This window comes from Sorex fumeus, unplaced genomic scaffold (genome assembly GCF_029834395.1).
Source record: "Sorex fumeus unplaced genomic scaffold, SorFum_2.1 ptg000024l, whole genome shotgun sequence".
Lineage (NCBI taxonomy): Eukaryota > Metazoa > Chordata > Mammalia > Eulipotyphla > Soricidae > Sorex > Sorex fumeus.
In genome coordinates, this window is record NW_026606081.1 from 41,890,505 (window position 1) to 41,897,650 (window position 7,146).

General features: G+C 41.0%; 1 pseudogene; it reads left to right on the plus strand.

The window, feature by feature from the left end:
* Nucleotides 1–3,336: 3,336 nt before the first annotated feature.
* LOC130023370 (disintegrin and metalloproteinase domain-containing protein 20-like) lies at nucleotides 3,337–5,175 on the plus strand (annotated as a pseudogene).
* Nucleotides 5,176–7,146: the final 1,971 nt, after the last annotated feature.

Consider the following 7,146-nt stretch of genomic DNA (forward strand, 5'->3'; position numbering starts at 1 on the left):
TTCCATCCTTTGACTTTGAGTTTGTGATTGCTCGGACTGTTGAGATGAGTTTCTTGTAGGCAGCAGAATGTTGGGTTCTGTCTTTTAATCTATTTTGCCACTCTGTGTCTCTTAAATGGTGAATTTAGACCATTGACATTGAGAGAGATTACTGTTATGGGGTTTTGTGTCATCTGTAATGGTCTGCTGTGGTTGTAAGGTTTGTCTTGTCTTATAGTAGCCCCTTTATCCCTTGTTTTAGGTTTGGTTTTGATTCTACGAAGTTCCTGAGCAGCTGTTTATCTAGAAAATAGTGTAGCATTCCTTTGATTTTGAGTGAAAGTTTAGCTGGATAGAGTATTCTTGGTGAAGCATATATTTCAGTGAATTTTTTCACTATATCTCACCACTGCCTTTGGGCTTGGAGGGTTTCCTCTGATCTGCTCTGAAATGAATCTAAGGGGTACTCCTTTGTATGTGATTTTCTTCTTTGACCTTGCTGCTTTGTAGTATTGTGTCTCTATCAGCAACATCGATCATTCTAACTATGATATGTCTTGGAGTGTTTATGGGGTGGATATTTTCTTAATGCAGAATTCAATCAGTACCTTGTATATCTTTGATATTATCCCCTTATCGGAGGGGTATTGTGTGAAAATCTTTTCCCATTCTGTATACTGTCTTTGTGTTCTGATTATTGTTTCTTTTGAGGAAAAGACACTTCTTAACTTAAGATAGTCCCATTTGTTTATTTCTGTTTCCACTTGTTTGGTCAATGACATTTCGTCCTTAAAGAAACCTTAGTCTTCAATATTGTAGAGGTTTTTGACTACCTTTTCTTCAATGTACTTTATGGATTCTGGTCTGATGGTAAGTTCCTTAATCCGTTTCGATCTGACTTTTGTGCATTGTGTTATGTACAGGTCTGAGCTCATTTTTTTTTTTTTGCATGTAGCTGTCTAGTTTTGCCAGCACAGTTGTTAAAGAGACTTTTCTTCCTCTGCTTCTCATATCTTGGTCCGTTATCAAATATTATATGCTCATGTATTTGAGGGTATGTGTAAAAATGTTCAACCACATTCCACTGGTCTGCAGGTCTGATTTTCTTTTAACACTATGTCATTTTAATTATTACCTCTTTGTAGTACAGTCCCCTCCTGAGCACCAACAAAACACCAAGAGGAATTCCTAATTGCAGCATCAGGTTTCTTCCCTGAACATCACTAGGTCTGTCCTCTAAAACAAGCAAAAAGACTAAAATACTTATATAAGTAAAGTACAGTAAAGTAAAGGCCCTCCCGTTGATCATCGATTTGTTCGAGTGGGCCCAGTAACGTCTCCATTGGAGACTTTGTTGTTACTGTGTTTGGCATATCAAATACGTCACGGGGAGCTTGCCAGGCTCTGCCATGCAGGTGAGATACTCTCGGTAGCTTGCCGGGCTCTCCAAGAGGGGCGGAGGAATCGAACTCAGGTCGGCCATGTTGGCTGCATGCAAGGCAAACGCCCTACCGCTGTGCTATATAAAATTATATAAAGTTTTTGTAAGATTAATGCTGTCAGAGTGATTATAGGTTTTTTCATACCATATGCAAATTATTATATATCTCTGAAAATTGGTTTTGAAGGCAAATCATATTTTCCCCTATTTATTTAGAACATAATTATAAGCATAACTTGTACTAATTCAGATAAGAGAAAAACCATTGGTGGTTTGATAAAAAGTAAACGAAAAAGTGTTCATATTCTTTAAAGGTTCTTCAGGTTTTTTCTATATATGTGTAATATTAAGAGGCAAAGGCAAAAGGTAAAGGCCCTCCCGTTGATCATCGATTTGCTCAAGCGGGCCCAGTAACGTCTCCATTGGAGACTTTGTTGTTACTGTGTCTGGCATATTGAATACGTCACGGGGAGCTTGCCAGGCTCTGCCGTGCGGGCGAGATACTCTCGGTAGCTTGCCGGGCTCTCCGAGAGGGGCGGAGGAATCGAACTCGGGTCGGCCATGTTGACCGCTTGTAAGGCGAACGCCCTACCCGCTGTGCTATCGCTCCAGTCCAATATTAAGAAAGATATGAAAATAAAAGTTAAGAGCTATAGCTATTAATTTTGTGCTTGGTAAATATCTTCATTACAGATATCATATTTATAAGTAAAAAAACAGCCAAGCTAAACACCTAATATGGACAGTATATGTAAATTCAAAGGCATGAGAATTTCCTTTGATGACTCTTATAACATAGATTTAATAGACCTAAAAAAATAAGAAGCTCTCCTTGATGAAGCAGAAGGACAGAGAAAATTGTTGCATTTTCTAGCGGAAAGTGAAATTATATGAGAGCAGAAAACTTTCTAGAAGACAAAAGAATGTAAAATTGAATCATATTTTAAATGGAAGAGGTCAAAGCATAGTCCAGAGGATAGTGCACTGGACTTGCATGGGGCCAACCAGGGTGGGATCCCTGGCACCAAATGGCATCCACTGAGCCCTGTTAGGAGTGTATAGTAAGCTCATGAGTAAATGGCCTGCCCAAAGCCCCCTAAACATTAAAAAAATGAATAATGAACAAGTAATGAAGTGCTGGATGGATAATACAACAGGTGCGATGCTTGTCTTGCAGCCTCTGATCCAGGTTCCACCCTTGCACCACATGTTTTCTCACGAACTGGCAACAATGATCCCTGAAAATTGAGCCATGTATTAACACTGACACCTCTGAGTTTAACCCAGAATCGTACATGAGTAAATAGTAAGTAAATAGGAAAAAATTCAAATCAGGCATTTCACACATACATTGTTAATCAAGATAACGTAAATACAAATTCTCAACCATTAATATGTTGAGCCACTGTCACTGTCACTGTCCTCCCATTGTTCATCTATTTGCTAGAGCAGGCCCAGTAACATCTCCATTGTGACAATTGTTACTGTGTTTGGCATATCGTCATGGGGAGCTTGCCAGACTTTGCCATGTGGGCAAGATACTCTCGGTAGCTTGCCGGGCTCTCCAAGAGGGGTGGAGGAGCATTTAATGATGTGTTTACTTCATGCTTAAAGAGGTAACTCACATTTAGCTGATAGCTAGCCAACAGTAAAATGGACTACAGTCTTTGTTCTTGCAGGCTGTTGAGAGGCAAGTTCGCTATGAGCCATTCAAATTTTTATGGAGACTCACCATTACTTTAGAGTAGTTTCAATAGAGAAGAGCATTTTATGTCTTGAGCTAAACACTAATCCAATTTATTCATAAATTTAGCTTCCTTTTTTAACTTTGTCCTATGAATATCTCATGTACTAGTCTCTGTATTTTTTTAAATTTTATTCCTTTGTTTTAGTATCTTGCTTTCATTGGGTGACAAATGAAAAGGACACATATTTCAAGAACAACACTGTGTAGAAGCAGGTCCGAGAGACAAGAGTCAATAGAGATCTTCCCAGGAGTCTTGCCCACTGCTCTCACCAATAGATCTTCAAGAGGACTGCATAGGGTCATAGGTGAGGCTGTGGTGTGAGTGAGGATGCAACTCCTACTGCTCTGGCTAAAGGTGTTTCTTGTCCTGGGCAGTTGGTGCCTGAATGTGCACTCTCAAATTCCTGGTCCGTCCGAAGTAATGATTCCTTTGAAGATCACAGACCGTAACAGGGGTACCAAGCCTCCAGACTGGATCTCTTACAGCCTGAAATTTGAGGGACAGAGACATATTGTCCATATGAAGGTCAACAAGCACCTGTTGGCTAGACACATGCCAGTGTTCACCTACACAGACCAGGGAGCTCTCCATGAGGACTATCCTTTCATTCAGGATAACTGCTACTATTATGGCCATATGGATGGGGACCCAACATCTAAGGTTTCCCTAAATACCTGTTTTGGGGGACTCCACAGATTTTTACACAAAGACAACACAGTTTATAAAGTGGAGTCCAAACTAAATTCAACCACATTTGAGCATCTGGTATATAAGTTGGTCAGTGAGGAGAAAGAATTTCCAGCCAGGAGTATGGATTAACAGTTGAAGAATCACAATATCATTCCAAGAGTACAGAGGATGAGCATTTATCCACTTCAAGACAAAGTGGGATAGAGGGTTGGTGGGCCCATGTGCAGTACATGCAATCAGCGTTAATTTGTAGTTATGCTACTTATCTTGAATATCGTGCTAATGTCACAGCGGTAGAGGTTTTACTTATGGTAATACTCAATTCAGTACATACAAACTATTTGCAACTTGACTTACATGTGTCTTTAGTTGCACTTGAAATCTGGACTGACAAATCATGCACCTTATCAGCATGGTGTTTCAATAGTTGAAAATTTCTGTAGATGGAAAGAAAAATCTTTCAGTCTACACATTCCATGTGATTTAGCAATTTTAATTGGCATACTAAGTAGACAGGAGGTATTATACCTGACTTATCCAAGACAAGCATGTGCTGAGTCTTACAAATGTGCTTTTGTTAACCATAACGTATTTGATGATATTAGTAGAACTGTAATGAAAGTTACACAAGCATTGGGTAAACAACTAGGTATGATTGAGGATGGTGATATTTGTGTATGTGGGGAACAAAATTGTCTTATGAATTTGGAGGCAAATGTTGCACATCGTTTTAGCAACTGCAGTTATGCTGATTATTATTCATCCAGCATAGAATGCCTGCTTAGTGTAACAGATGATTTCAGAGAGGAACCTGTGGGAACTGTGTGCTTGAAGGAGGAAAAGCTTGTGATTGTGGCACTGTTGATTCCTGTGCAGCAGATCTGTGCTGTGAGGCTAACTGCACATTGGCACCTGGGGGCCTTTGTTGCCAGAACTGCCGGTTTTTGCCAAGAGGAACCCTGTGTAGAAAAGAAGAAAATGAATGTGACCTTCTGTAGTGGTGTAATGGGAAAAGCTCTCAGTGTTCAGATGATGTGTATCTACAGAGTGGGATTTCCTACGAGGGTGGTTGTGGGTACTGTTATGAGAAGAGATGCAACAAACGTGAAGACAAGTGTAAAAGAATTTTTGGGGGACCAGGCTAAGAGAGCAAGTCTCACATGTTATATAGATGTCAATACTCAAGGTGATCAGTTTGGAAACTGTGGTTTCAACTTCAACAACAAGATCCAGTGGTTGCACTTTAGATCTCATTTTTCAGTATTGTTGAGTTTGTGTCTTGAATTTATGGCTAGACCTCCATTATCACCAGTATAACTAAAGCCCTGTTACCTATTCTCCCATTAGTTTACATTTCTTCTTTCTCCAGGCAGATTTCATTTGCCTAGCAGTAAGTCAAAGTTCTGGATGCTTTACTTACAGAATTTCTACATTCATACTTATATGAGATAAGAGACTTACGGCTTATCTGCCATGCTTCACATACAACTATAGCCATTCATTTGGATTCATTCATTTGGTTTCTTACTTAAGACATAACTACCTTCCAAGACAACAAAATGTATGGTTAAGATTTCAATAAATAGGGGTTGAAACAATAGTATGCCAGGTAACACATTGTGTTACATGCAACTGACCCAGGTTCATTCCCTACATCTCATAAATATCCTAGCTACTGCCAGGAATAATTCCTGAGTGCAGTTTAAAAGTATACCCTGGACATTTTCTGGTATGGATAAAATAAAAAAAAATTAAAGATGTAAATATATAGGTTACTGGACTCTGCACCAGGCTGTTTTCACTCGGAAAGCCCCAGAAGGTGGGTGGGTGAGAGCCCTCCCTGCCCCAAGGGACCCAGCCCCAGCAGCTCACCTCTGCTACACAACCACGACCACACTTCAGGCTGCTTTCTGGATGCTCAGGCCTAGCCTCACACAGGAGTGAAGTTCCCACAGAATGCAGATAATGTGGAACTTTGTGACCTTGGACTCTGGACTCAATGGGACCCAGGAGTAGAGATCCTCGGCCTGCTTCCCCCAGTCTCTGGCAACACAGGGGTCACACCCATAAGCCACACCCTGCCAGCACCAGATAATCTCCTCATGGGCCACTCTCCAGAACACGTTGCTCCTCCCAGATGGGAGTATAAAAGTGAAGCCCCCATAACCATTCCACCAGACTCCGTGCCAGGCTGTTTTCACTAAGGGCACCCCAGGGTGGGGGTGAAAGCCCTCCCCACCCCAAGGGACCCAGCCCCAGCAGCCAACCTTCACTATCCAACCAATGACATGCTCCAGGACACTTCCTACCCATTTTCTATAATTGCCACACCATGTTTGATGAACTTTAGACAATAGGCAACAAATCATAGAGAGAAATATATGTTATATGTATATATACAATTGTGTATATATATATATGGCTCTTGGAGAGCCTGGCAACCTACTGAGATTATCCCGCCTGCTTGGGCAGAACCTGCAAGCTCCCCATGGCATATTCAATATGCCAAAACCAGTAACTATAACAGGTCTCATTCCCCTGACCCTGAAAGAGCCTCCAATTGTTGGGAAAGATGATTAAGTAGAGGCTGCTAAAATCTCAGGGCTAGAACGAATAGAGATGTTACTGGCACCTGCTCGAGTAAATCAACGAACAAAGGGATAACAGTGATACAATGATATTCAACTTACAACAATACTAATATTTTCATACAACAGTAAATTATAGAAATTATCAACTATCACTTTTATCACTTGTCATCCTGTTAATATTTGATTTGCTCTAGCAGCACCAGTAATGTATCCACTTATCCCTGTCGCATGCAAGTGTAGCCCAGTGGTATCTGCTCGCTTTAGGAACATGAAGAGCCTCAAACTGTTGTTTAGGTTTTCGACAAAGAAGTCTGACCATCTCATAGGTGGGCAGCCATGCGTTCTTTTGACATCCTGTAGAATCCAGTCAGTAACAGCTCTAGTCCATCGGTCACCTCTAAATTGAATTATGTGTCTGGTCCATCTGATTTTTGACTCCTTGGCAAGCGAGACAGTGTCACTTATTCTTGATTGTCCATGGAGGTCGGGACTCTGGATTCCTTCTCTCACTTGAATGAAATGTGATATTCCAAGCATAGCTCTCTCAATTCCTCTTTGGGAGACCGGATAGCGTTCTTGTCCTGTTTTCATAGGGCCCTGGTCTCTGAGGCATATGTTAGTGCAGGAAGAACAGTGGAGTCGAGAAGGTGAGCCCAGGGACGGAGATTTTTTGTCCTCTTAACAAATTTCTTGACCC